General features: G+C 36.3%; 1 protein-coding gene across 1 annotated transcript in view; it reads right to left on the bottom strand.

The window, feature by feature from the left end:
* tou (bromodomain adjacent to zinc finger domain 2B toutatis) overlaps positions 1-14257 on the bottom strand; it is a 94883-nt gene that overhangs the window by 53466 nt on the left and 27160 nt on the right. Inside the window, 1 exon segment of the mRNA XM_074181326.1 lies at positions 5688-5760. The gene's annotated coding sequence lies outside the window, so the exon portion shown is untranslated.

The raw sequence follows: 14257 nt of genomic DNA, 5'->3' as shown, positions 1-14257 counted from the left end.
AACCAAATTTCCGGGACTATCCATTGACACTGATTTGAAATTCAAAGACCATATCAAGAGTCTCAAATCAAAGTTATCCTCAGGGTCTTATGCTGTGAGGCTGACATCTTATGAGTTGGGATTTGCTGCTACCAAAGTAACATATCACTCTCTCATAGAATCTCATCTACGATATGAAATTCCTTTCTGGGGTGCTTGTAATCAATTTTGGTTATACAGAAAAAAGCTGTACGTTTTCTATGTAAAGAAAAACCACGATATTCTTGCAGAGCACTGGTTAAGGAAAAGAAAATCCTCACTGTAATGTCTATTTTTATTATTGAAACTATATGTCTCATAGCAAAACATCAAAATCGATTTTCAATTAACACAAACAGACAAAGAAACGACTTTAATTTAGTTAATCTTCAGACAATAAAGCATATTTTGACTTTGACTTTGAAGATGCTCGAAATGGGTGCCTTGAACTTCTTGACATATGAACAGCCTATCCGATATTTTACGCCAAACATAGTACAAATATTTGTTATTATCTGCCGTTGGTCCAATATTGAAGCAGGTTCAGTTTTATACACCTTTTGCTTCAAATAGCCCCATAAAAAAGTCCAAAGGTGTCAAATCTGGCGAGGAGGCTGGCCATTCTGTAGGACCTCGACGGCCAATCCAACGACCGGGAAAAGTAGTCTCCAAATAGTTTCTTATTTGTCTGGAGTGATGTGGTTGTGCTCCATTTTGTTGGAATACAATACCCATATAGAATTCATTAGGATTCGCTTCGATGATTTTAGTGGTGAGAGAGTCAACAATAGTTTCCAGCATATTCAAATACTACAGTTCCCCTGTTGAATTTTGATCAATAAATAGAGGTCCTACAATATGGTTTTCCAATATTTCTGCGCAAACGTTAATTTTTCTGGATATTGGGTATGTGTTTCCCGGAAAACGTGAGGGTGGGTGTCACTCCAATAACGGCAATTTTGTCTGTGAACATTGCCGTTAAAAAAAATGTACATTCGTCACTAAATTAAATATTGTGGAGATAAGTAGGATTCCTTGCAATGGTTTCCGTCACGATTTCGCAGAATTCTGTTCTTCGATCAGGGTCATCTTCAGTTAATTGGTGTACCATTTTAATTTTGTATGGACGATACGTATTCCACTTCAGAAGTCTCCACGCAGTAGAAGGAGACACCTCACAAACATTCGCGACCGAATAAGAAGACTGTTCAGGATTTACTACCATCTCCCCAATTCTTCCGAAACGGACGGATGACCTGGGGGCTTTTTTTATGTACCTACACTACGGGTAGTTGTGAATTTGGATACAAGTTCCCTCAAATATTTTCTAAGGATAGGACGATTCGGAAAACGTTCGTTGAAAATCCTTTCGGACTCGTGAAAGTTAGGCGTCGCACCGCAAATAAAAATCGCATCACGCACGTATTTACCTAAACTATTATTGAAATCAGGTGTACCCCAAGGATCTATCCTTGGACCTGTTCTCGCTATATACAAGTCAAATTATCAAACATTTGTAATATTGTCGAATGCACCTTTACGCAGACGATACTCAAATGTACCATTCATTTGATCCTAATGACATTGCTGATGCATGTGAACGCATCAATATTGATATCAATGCATTTGTAGCTTCATCTGCAAACCACGGTCTACAAATTAATGCTGTAAGTCAAATATTTTAGTCTTTGGCCCAAAAAAAAAGAATACTCGAAGTGGTTGATTGTGCTAAAAACCTAGGTGTCATTATAGATGAGAATCTTCGTTTTTAAAAACATGTGAATGAACTAATTCGCAGAGCATATGGACATTTGAAATTGATATACAGTAGTAGACAATATTTATCAAGAAAAATCAAATACTTTGAGAGAACTTGGTTTTATCCAATTTTAATTTCGCAGATTGTCTGTATGGTCCAAATCTCACAGTTTTTTATAAAAAGAAAATGCAAAAAATACAAAATTCTTGCTTGCGATTGATTTTCGGTATTCGTAAATATGAAAGCATTACCCATACTTTGAAATATATAAACTGGTTGAACATGGATAATCGGATGTTGCTCCACTCTGCAAGCTTATAACATAGTATAATTAAAACTAAAACACCAGAATATCTATATAATAAAATCAAATTCCGAACTGACGTACATACATTGAACTTGAGGTTCAAAGGGCTTTCAACACCACCATTGCACAAAACACAACAATGTGTAAGATCCTACAGTTATCAGATCTCAAAAATTTACAATGAAATTCCGAAACATTTCGAAAGAGATGAAGTTAGATGAGTTTAAAGAGAATCTGAAAATAATTTTATTGAAGAAGCAGAACACCCCTCGATAATAATGTTAAGAATGTTTTTTAATTTACTTAGTCAAATAATGTAAACATATCATTTTTTTTAAGCTGAACTTCGCCTATTACGCCAACAATTAGAATTTCAAGATGGAAATAATTATTTATTATGTAAAATGGAATATAAAGTCGCTATTATCATTATCATTATTATTATTATTATTATTTGTTTTTCCAATGGACGAGAAATGACCATTATAGAGATTGTTGACGTGGTACCTTTCTACTAGTAAAACCGAAAACTAAATGGGAATATTCTAACTGAACAATTATGTTCACATTTTTTTGTCGTTTTTACAAACAAAAAATAACTTAACAAACCTTATCGAGTTGTTGGAATTGCCATATGGCAGATAAAAAGGAATATTTCTAGAAATATCGATATCAATGTGTTTGTCTTCAGAAAATTATTGAATGTTCCGCCATTTTGTAGAAGGTGAAGATATTAACTTTGATTTTTTTTTCTCAGATGGCACCCAGTCGCCATCTTGAATACTTCATCTGTCAATCTTAATTTAATCATCCCAAATTTAAATTTTTTGAGTTGCCCCGTATAAAAAATAAAAGGGGGGGCATTAAAGAAATGCACTGTAGATACCGATTAGAATATTCCAGCCGGGTGAGGTGTCACCCGTGAAAGAAGGGTACTCTTAAATGACCCCCTAAAATTGAAAATTATTACGAAATCATCCGCAAACACTTGAAAATTCGTCGAACAAGACTTATTTCCTGAACGACCATATTCCGCGATAAAACATAATAATAATCCGTTTTACTCGAGCAGCCGTAATAGAGGAGAATTTCAGACGTGCGTGCGACAAACAGGAAGTGGCATGCATTAAGGGGACCCCTTTCAGAATGTATAAAACACACGGAACGTCCCCCATCCAAGTACGTGTACGTACACGGCCGCCGGTTAATTTTTGCTACCCCCTCGATTGTTGTTACCCTTATCGTTCGTCGATCAGGTACATGTAAATAATAGACATGTTTTTATTGAACGCAGCTGCCAGAGGCGCTCCGAATGGGGAGGCGAACATTTCCGAATGTCTATCGATGTACAAGAGCCTTCGTCAGTGGGGTAGCTTGAAGAGTGTTTGAAGGGGGTTTATACTGAATTTTTAATGGTAAATTTGTGTTGATTTCCAACTCGTTATTTTTTTTGGGGACAAAACTCTCACTCTCAAAGGCCAAAAAACCAATACATGGAAATGAACCGGCTGCGAACTAGTCCAAGTGGACTGTAGAATTGGAGGTTCGTATTGGATAATTTTTGCTAACCGAGTTTTGTGATTGGCTGAAGAGTCATAAAATTGAATTCAAAGTCATGTTACGGTGACGAATAGAAATCTGGAATGCGGGGATGGTTATCGCCGTCGTGTTCAGTTCAGGAACTGATCGCGATTTGAGTTTTGAAATTCGATATTGGTGCAGTTAAAATAACTTAAAATTTTTGTAATCTGTTTAAAATGTGGCGTCCTTGGAGAAGTAATAATAAGTGTGATAACAACGCAGAATTTTTCCAGTGTAGTGATTCCAATAGCGATGGTGAACAATGCAAAAGAGATACCAGTGAATAAGTTTCGGATGCATTTGAATATTGAAACACAGAGAGTATGTTTTAGTGTATATAAGAATCTACATCTCAAGTTTGGTTTCGAGGGAAACAAACCACTACAAGTAATATCAGGTTTGATCGAAATTCCTTTCTCAACTGTACGTAAAATAGTCAAAAATGAATCTTATGAACGCAAGACGCGATTTGATGCGGGATTACCAACACCTTTAGATGTTCATCTAATAAAATCATTGAAAAAAAATATTATACGACTGTTATAAAAGCAATGAGATTCCTACAACTGAATTCATAAGGAAGAAACTGAATACTTCCGGCCATAACGTGAGATGCTGTGACAAAACTCTTCAGAATTGGTTAAAGAAACCAGGATTTAGATTTAAAATAATAAACAAACGTCAAGCAGTTATGCAAAGCAGAAGAATAGTGGAATTGCGTAACAAATACTACGAACAAATAACTGAATATAGACAAGAACAACGGCAAATTCTCTATATGGAAGAAACTTGTTATGACACTCACGACACAGTTACGAAAGGGTGGACTGATGGTTCGAGAATGTGTACGGCTAACATGCCTGCGAACAAAGGATCGCGACTAATCATGATGACTGTCATGAGCAGTCATCACCCGAAGACGATTGTAGATACCAACAATCGAAACGTCGTGAACTAACGTGACTTGGAATCTCTACACTTTTTATTTTTTATTATTTTCTTTTTTGCATCCCTTTAATTTTTATTTTTTTATTTATTCAATTATTATATTTTTACTTGTAGGTTATTTCACTATCATTTCATTTCAGGTTTATTGTTGCTTAATATAATTGTTATTTTCAACAATCCTTTTTTAATCATTCTTTTTTACTTGTTTCAGGGATTTCAAATCATTTTATATAGTAGACAATGGAAGTCCGAACTAGTGAAATTCATCACGAAACATTGTCAATCACCTTCAAACAAAGAGTTGACGAATGATTGTGAAATTTGCCGAAGGAAAAAGTCCAGATTTTTTATGAAATACAATCACAAGAAAATACAAAATGAAACTTAGATATTACTACAAGTTTCGTATCACTAACGTTGATTTTGAGATCAATCATATGGATACACATTTACTGATAGAAGTCACAGAAATTGATAAGTATAATATATTCTTAATTATCGTTCATGATGATGTGTTTTAGATAAACGTTGTGTCAGAAATTTTAAGGACTATTTTGAAGGCGACAAAACCTAGATTGATGAAAAAATTAATATTTTTTGAGAAAAATTAACATTTACCTCATTTTTTTAACTGACGCCGCATAATTTACGTGTTAACGAAAAATTCCGTATTGTCAGAAGATGCGAAATTACGATGTTATACTTTCTATTCAAGTTTGATTTTCAACCTATAGAGCTGACAGTTTTATAACTCTTATAGTGCTTAATCTTATACAACTTATCAATAACAATCTGAAAATAAATAGACTGACCCGTTACTAAACGAAAAACACTGTCCATGATAATAATTAAATAATTATACGGTTTTTCAATTCTATAGACAATCTAATAGTTAAACTGACGTACCCTACAAGTTTGTGACTTTTACTTTATTTTCAAATGTGCCTGAAAACATTTAAGGAAATGTTAGGATTCTCCTGTAAAATTAATTTTTACAAGAAGGTCTCAACAATTACATTCACAAACAATTTATTTATCAACTATACAAAAAAAATTAGTAAATTGACGTCCTACCTGTATATATGACGACGAGGCATTGGGAATTCGGAATGGTCTCACCAAATCAGATAACAAGCAAGGTGACCACCTGAAAAAAAAAATCGTTCAACGAATATCGAAAAAGAAACTACATACTTCGTTTTTGCAAGGATAACAAAAGCAAAAATGGGTAATTCATGCAAATCTTTGTTCTCTCTGCGGGACTAATGACCTGCCGAAGTGGCCATAATCCTAATTTCAACCACTTAGGATCGAATCGAAGAATTCTCAGTACAGGTAGTTCGAAATACCTGCCCTCGTTAGTATTCACTCTCAGTCAAATATTTTGTTATCCCATCATGAAACTTTATAACGCGCCTTGTTTGTGAGAGATCGGCTGAAGTGATGGTTATTGAAAATAAAACGGCAAGGTGGGTCTTGCCCATGACTGAAATATGCAAGTAATCGTGAAAATCGATAAAGTATGTAGGTATTGATCAGTCAATGAACCGCAAAATGAACTTTTCATGAGTCCTACAGAAGTTCCTAAGAAAAATGATTTTTTTTCATTTCATGACCTGATTTTCTTCATACAAAAATACATGCATAATACGGAGAGATCATGGATGAAAGTGAATTATACCAATTTACAAATCTTGGCAGTTTCAAAAGTTAACCATTTAGGAATGACGATAGAGAATTTTGTACTCGGAAACATGTTAATTTTTTTTCAAATTTCAATAGTTTGCCTCTTTTCAGCTTTTTACTATATGATTTCGTAAACGACTTTGGGCCAATTTTTCTCTACGAAATGAACCAAATCGCTACCGAATAAATATAGTTCAAAACAACTAAAAAACACAAAGAACAAGAAATATCAATGAGGTTACGAAAAGCGCCATCTGCCCGCGAATAGATCAAGCAATAATGCCGATAATTCTGTCAATACAGATCCAGAGCTTGAGAGTTACAAACAAACATACATACCAGCAAACATACATACATACACATAAAGCGTGTAAAAAACACGTGTCAGTGTTAAAAATAATTAATTAGCATCATACCAATTTTTCACCTTTCCTAAATCAGATGATATCTTTTTATGTAGCTCTTCTGGGTTTTTTTCCTTCCACAATATTGCTGTATCATCCGCGAATAGAGTAAAGCTGCCAGATATATCTATCACAGTCAAATCATTAATATACAACAAAAACAGAATTGGACCCAACACAGAACCCTGTGGCACACCAGATGTGATTGCCCTGCTTTCTGAGAGTTCCGATGTTCTTTCCATTTGACTTCGGTCTGAGACGTACGATTCAAACCAATTGTACTGATTCGGTTCGCAGCGGGGCAGGCACAAGTATGTGCTCTGCTGTTTCATCATTTTCCAAACAGAGGCGACACACTGTCTTCCGACAGTCCCGATTCTCTGCATATGATGATTCAAATGACAGTGACCTGTAAGAAGGCCTGTTAGACATCGTAGTTCATGTCAACAACTGTTTAGTATCAAACTTTGAAGGGTGAATAAACGCCTGGGAGATTCTGCCAGAAGTCCATAAATCTTTGTTTGGCAAAGCCCAAAGCGATGCCAATGGACAGGTTCTGGTCCAATGAAGTCGCTTGCAGCACCCTCCTTTGCAAGAGAGTCAGCCTCATTGCTTTTCAGGCCAGTATGGCCAGGCATACATTCCAGAGACAATCTGTTAAGTCTTCCTATCGAGGAGAGTCGTTTTTGGCAATCTGCTACCCAATACAAGAAGAGTGATAGCTCATAAAGTCTTACAAAATTTGTTTTCAAGTGCTTGGCATTAAAACAAAAATAATGTTGGTGCATGATTTTCAGCGAAAGAAAAATGTGAAAATCACCACGTAAGTAGTACCCCAAATGAAAATAATCATTAACAATTTACGCAAATCTTCAAAAGATGTGTAAAGTTTATGTATTTTCGAGTTTTGAAGTATTGGTTTTCACCTTTTGAGAGTTACCCAAATATTGATGATGTTTTCTCGGAGACAAACGTCGCGAAACACATGTTATTGTAGTACAGCTGAATTTATTACAGTGGCTACAAAAATCGATGAAAAAAAAAACTAGTAGTCCGTATTAAAAAAAAAATAAAGTCGATGATGAAATCTAATGAACGAAACGTCGCATTGCAAATTGGTTAATCAGATTATAAAAAAATATGAAACAATATTGGTAACTTTCCCTGCCTTTTTTTCATCATTCGAAACGGAGACAACAGAGCCAAAAAACGAAATTTCACAACTCTAGTTTTTGGCGAATATTTCAAAAACAACCACTGACATTCTCAATCTGAAAAGAGATAATTCCAGTTCCCCAAAATAGAAAACTTTTGTTCAATTCCACAATTTCCGAGACGACAATAGTGGGATCAGCTAAAAAAACGGACTGTATAAACTGGACTGGATTATTTACAAGTATGTTTGCTGAAACTAATATTTGACAGTAATGTCATCTGTCATCTAAGTAGTAAGGAAGGGCGTCCAGAGAAGAATTGTCTGTAGACAGCAAACACCTGCCTGTCATTTATGCTTTGTTTCGCATTCAGCACATCACAAGCGCTATTATTGACAGAACAAGAAATCGCGTTGAAACCATTTATCGTCCTTGTCTTTTACCACGCGCCAGAGAGAGAATTGCCGCTGTTGAATATTGAAAACTCAACTGATTGCCCGGTTATTCTCAAGGCCATTAGTAAATATTTTTTGAAAACTCTCTAAAGGAAACTACAATTATACTCTTCGAATAGATTTGGCACCTTCGCTCCGAAAAAAACAATCGGTATTATTCATGCACCGTTTGTACTGGTGTTCAACAGCACAAACACATGCCCATATAACCGTTTTTGTTCGCGATAACGGCCAAGTTTGGGACGACGGACCGTAGACAGCTGCCTGCCTGCGAATTATTCCGTCAGAGGCGGCTGTGGTGAGATTCACCGGGACGCGGGGCGCCGCGATAAAAGACCGCTCGCGGAGTGGAATGACCCACGCCGAGATATTTTTCGACCTGGTGATATAGTCGCATCAACGAAGGCTATTCCTCGGGAGACCTCAGAAGTAGCTCCAATTTAGATAATGTTTTCTCTTATAATTTGTTTATACATGGGGCCTATCTGTATCTGTAGAGTAGGGAGGGTGAGTGTAGGTCCACAGCACTTGGGCTACATGTGAGGTGTTTCCTTAGTTGACAGTGGCCAGTCAGAAATCCTACCGTTAAGGTTTTTCCAGTTTATCGCCAGATATTTCTTCGGCGCCAGCTTCCCAGGGTCGTCCTGGATGATCCTGGCAAGATTGCATTATTTGATTCCATCCCATATCTTTAGGGATTGAGCATGGGTGTGACGTTTGGCTAGTTCCGGAGCCTATTCAGCAAACACACGTCGTTGTCTACGGTCGTTTACCTTCAGTTCCTGGGTCAGTTGAATTTTTCACGGGTGCAGGCCCAAGTTACGTTTTCCTAATCCACAGGACTCTCAAGACGGGGTTGGTTCGTCTTCTTCCTAAATCTACGTGGTTTCTTTTTCTCTTGTCGTGCTTCTCTTCGATGTGGAGGATGACATCCTACTTCATAAGGCAGAACTCCACTGCGGATGAGTAACGGCTTGTGACTTACACGTGTTTCCTCAATGTTGAAGAGACCGTCCTTCTACTTGGGTTGCTTCTTTGGTTCTTTTTTCTTTGAAGATCTGGGGAACACCGTAGGAGCTTCTCTGGTGCCTCTATTCTTTGTTGGCTTGGAGTTTCTACGTTATCAGAAATCCTACCGACTGCGCCACTTTGTTATATTTGGGTTTCAAATAATAACTTTTTAAAAATAACTTTATTTTGTTTCACAATAATAATATACCAAGATAATAATAACTTAAACTGGGACAAATGTTACGACGCAAAATTCGCCAAGTTGTGGTATGCGCAGGCCAAAGCTCTTCGTGGTATTAGCCAGGGGAGTAGTTGTTTTCTGATAGTATTCCCTTGTAAAGTTGTAAAAATATTTTATGTTTATTCATCATAGATATAGGTTGATACAAAATAAATGTAACGAAAGAAGCGATACATTAATGGAACACAAAAAAAATCCGGAAACATGAGGTTTCCATTTCAATAGGTCATCAAAAACTCTCATTTTGATGTTTTTCAAGATTGTTATGATAATAAGTTATAATTAAAAATAACTGGATTCAAAATGAAAGGATAAGCAAAGGTTACGACGAATATTTTTCATCGACTCGAAGGATTAATTTAAATACTGGTAGCATTATGCAATAAATAATTCAACTTGTTTTCTGCCTTCTTGACCATTAAACTAATAGAACGTCTTTATAAAAAAATGTAACAATTTCAGGTTAGGTTAGATATATTCCAGAATAATAAAGATATCGATAAGTATTATTTTACTGAGTATTATTTTACTGAGAAACCAACTTTATTTTCGTCATAACTCGCTTATTTTTTATGCTAGGACCTTTTTTAAAAAACAAAATGAACGTTCTCTCAAGTAGTTTAAAAAATATTTCATGAGTTTTCTCTAAAAAATGCATTGTTTTTCGGTGACATCGCGGTAAAAAAATGAATTTTGACGAATATTGAATTTACAGCCAACGCTAACACATTATATTTTTATATGTCACATTGTCCCTAAAAATAATTTTTCCCCACTCGATCACCTGATATGACACCTCTAGATGTTTTATGAGAGATTTTATGAGTAAAGTTACACTGAGTTTTTAGTATTTGTCTTTGAGACCCTATATGCTATATGGTGTTTTGGGCAAATCTATGTTTATATTGGCCATGCAACTTTCTGTATCGGTGTTATGAGAAGACAAATATAACTGTATATCATCTGCGTATAGATGTACTTGACAATGTGATAAGAAAGTGGGGTAATCAAAAATAAACACTGAAAACATCAAGGGTCCTAAAATACTTCCCTGCGGTACACCTGAGATTGTTTCTTTTAGGGATGACCATGAGTAAATAACGATCTTACAAAAAAAATGATGAGGACCAAAATTGTACAAAATTCAATTTTGTACAACTTTGTTCATTACAACTTTTCTCGTAAAATTGAAAATAAAAGAGGTGTTCAATTAAAAAATCCACCCCCTCTTTTCGACTATAAATGGATCATAGGAAAAAGTTGATGGAAACCATAATTGTGAGAAATTATTTTAAACAACTTTTGCAATTATTATTTTTTGAGAAATAAAGGAGTTATTCAATAAACAAAAATCAACCCTTAAATTCAAGATGTCGGATGACACATGGGGTCTGGTATCCGGGAACTTGAATTTAGACTGCCAGTTACCCCCCCCCAAAGAATTCCGAAAGAAAATTGCCAGTAAAAATGTTTGCGTTGTCAAATCCTAATTCGACTGGACTAATACCTTTTTACGTAAAAATTGTGCCCTCCCTCTTCTCCGAATAAAAATTTCTCAGTACTATGATCTTGACGACAGTATACACCAGATTCTGAACCGGCCCACAAAAAAATCGTCATCTAGCGACAGCAGCGTCGTCGCCGAATTCGCCATACAGGCTGGCCGATTAATATTCCGATTATCTCCGTATCAATCCGCTTTTGCGGTGTGAATCGGGCTTCCGCCGCTCTGTACTCGCTCACATTCTCATTATAACAGGATTTCACATCCACAAAAACGAATTGCTCTCGAATAACTTATAAATAGGTATGTGTATACACGGCAAGAAAAATCGAGGTTACACCAGCGACCATTTTGGCATCGCAGAACGGAGACACAAACACATACGCGCATGCAAGACGAGAGATATCGAAATTAATTCATTAGGCGACAGCAGCGGTAAAAGAACTGGAATTCTGTAGGTGTATCTTTACCTACATCGTTGAAAACGAAGAAAGCCACGTCGATGGTACAGTGAAATTGGAAAGAAACGCGGTAATTAAACTATGGAGGCGCGAGTGTTACGAATGTGTTCATTAATTAGCCTTTGAGCCGAACGTGGTAAAAAGTCCCTAGTACTTAGGCAAAAAAATGGGCAGTGGGAAAAAATAGGGAATATCAGGTTCATAGACAAACATAGAATAGGCCTCAGTTTCGACGGTTAACTCTCCATGAGCCCTAAATTTCTCTCCAACGAGCATTCTCTTTTTTTCAAGGACTGAACACAAAGACTACAGGAAAATCCGTAAAGCGCTCTAACAGCGGTGAAAGAATCTATGAAAGAGAGACAAATTTCCAAGCCTTCTTCGATGTTCCAGACTATTAAGGTTGCAAGTAATGTTCGAGTCTCCAATTAGGCGGATGGCTCTTTGCCTGGAATCCAGCAGCTTCAAGGCAGGCTTAGGGACGGAGCTCCATACATGAGAACAATACTCTGAAGGTGTGATTTAAACTTTATGAAGCATCAAAAGTTGCTGAGGTGTATACAGTTTTCTGGTTCGGAACAGTGTTCCAAGCTTTTGTGAAGCAGCCTTTGCAATTCCAGCGACATGATTGTGCCAAGACATATTGATGTCCATTTTGACTCCCCCAATTCAAAGTCACCTCTAGATCCTCATCAAGATATGCGACCTCCTTCTGCCGGTGAAGATGTGCTGTCGTCAGCAAAGCAGCGTACTGGATTTTTGTTGTTTTCCAATTAGTCGTTGTTATACAATAAAAAAGAGGGTTGGAGACCATATGATTCCCCGATGGTGAAAGTAATCAAGAAATATCCACCGACGGCCACTTTTAGGAAACGTTATTTCAGGAAGCTGGATAGTCATACCTAAAAATGATCCGATATGCCATAGCATCGAAGTTTGATCAGCAAATCCTCATTCCACATGCGGCCAAAGGCTTTAAAAATATCAAAAAAGCAGCTCTTGACTCTCCTTTTGCGTTATTCCAAATATGGGTGACATACGAAAGCCATTTTGATGATCGCTCAAGATGTTGAAGCCTTCCAATTCAAGGATATGGTAGTCTACGGCTTTCTCCATGATTTTTGATCTATAGTTATTTGGAAGATTACGATGACTGGCACTTCATCAGGACCAGGCGCCTTGTTGATATCAAACTGTTTCAAAAAGGTTCAAGAAAATTCTATATAAACAATATAAACATATTGCTCTATGTTAACATTGTTATGGCAGTGGCTACAAAAATCGATGAAAAAAACTAGATGTCCCGATGTCCGTATAAAGAAAATAAAGTTGTTGAGATCTAATGAATGGAACGTCGCATTGCAAATTGGTTTATATCAGAATATAACAATTATGAAACAGTAGTGAAAGTACCTTCACAGAAAAATTACGTATCCCACAACTATCCACAAATTCAATAATGAAAATAGAAATATAGGTTGCCTTGCTACACAAAAGTTCAAAATAGAAATGTACAAACGGTTCTCCAGATATCAAATCGCTTGCATTCATAATTCTCTGTCAGGTGCACTGAAAACTTACAAAAACTCAAGTCTAAGGAATCATCTGTTTACGTCACAAACTCAAGGAGTGTTTACATGAACTAGTATAGGGATTGTTCTTGTTCTGTTTGATTTTGATTCGTCTTTACTTTTGGCTTTATAGGGTTTTACACAGAAGAACATGTTCTACTTATGCTTGCATTGTGTTGATTATGAACTTCGCCATTCATTAGCAATAAATCACTGTTGTTTTTTTGTTATCTATTGTTGATAAAATAATGAAGACGATATTATTATTGAATTAATGCTGGCAATCTTCTGAAACAATTTCCAACATGAAACAATCAACATACACCTGAATTAAATTACTCAAATCCTTGTACATTTCATTGTCCTTTGATAGGAACTCATTACCGTGAAGTTGACGAAATTTCACAACATAAGCTTTATTGTTCCATTAAAATTACTATTGACGAAAATTCCAAATACTTTTTGAAACGTTTTATCCTAAAAAGACAAAGCAATGAATCAAATCGTCTCTACGAAACTTACTTAAATGATTCCCCATAAAATGATTTTAGAAGTGAACACATTTTTCATGTCAATGTTCTTAAAACCTGTTACATATCAAGAAACACACATGAAAACCTTTTACGTACGTTCTAAATGCCTGTAAGTATTCTGAATCACATTATAATATCCAAATATGGAAACTATCGATTCCAGTTGAGATAATTTACAACTCTCATTGTATTTTTACCCCTTTCAGTGTGAAAGTAAATGATCAACTGTCACTACTCAGAACTTTTTTCCTTAGTCGGGGCCTTTTCCACTTCAATTTCACTGTACTACGGGGCCTTTAAGAATGCTGCTTTGTGAGACGGTCAAACAGCCTGCCGTGTACATCGAGAATGCAGCTGTGGGCTAATTTATGAAGGTAAGAGACAGAAATTATGGAATCTCTCGAAATTTCGGAATATTCCAGGTCTTCTCAAACACATTCACAAATGAACGTGTTATTATCGAGTCGCCTGGGCTCGAAAACAACATTGTTATTGTCGCTAACCAACAATCAAGTTAATTCTACCTTTTTCGTGGGGAGTTTTATTCACAGTAGGCGAGTTGGGGCGAAATTAGTAGGGTTAGGTGCAATTTCAGAGACGAAAGGCCCGAAAAAGGGTTGAAAG

The sequence above is a fragment of the Leptinotarsa decemlineata genome, unplaced genomic scaffold, assembly GCF_025532065.1.
Source record: "Leptinotarsa decemlineata unplaced genomic scaffold, Ldec_3_MD MMD2_tig00026307_RagTag_RagTag, whole genome shotgun sequence".
In the NCBI taxonomy this organism is placed as follows: Eukaryota; Metazoa; Arthropoda; class Insecta; order Coleoptera; family Chrysomelidae; genus Leptinotarsa; species Leptinotarsa decemlineata.
This window is presented reverse-complemented; position numbering and strand designations above follow the sequence as displayed.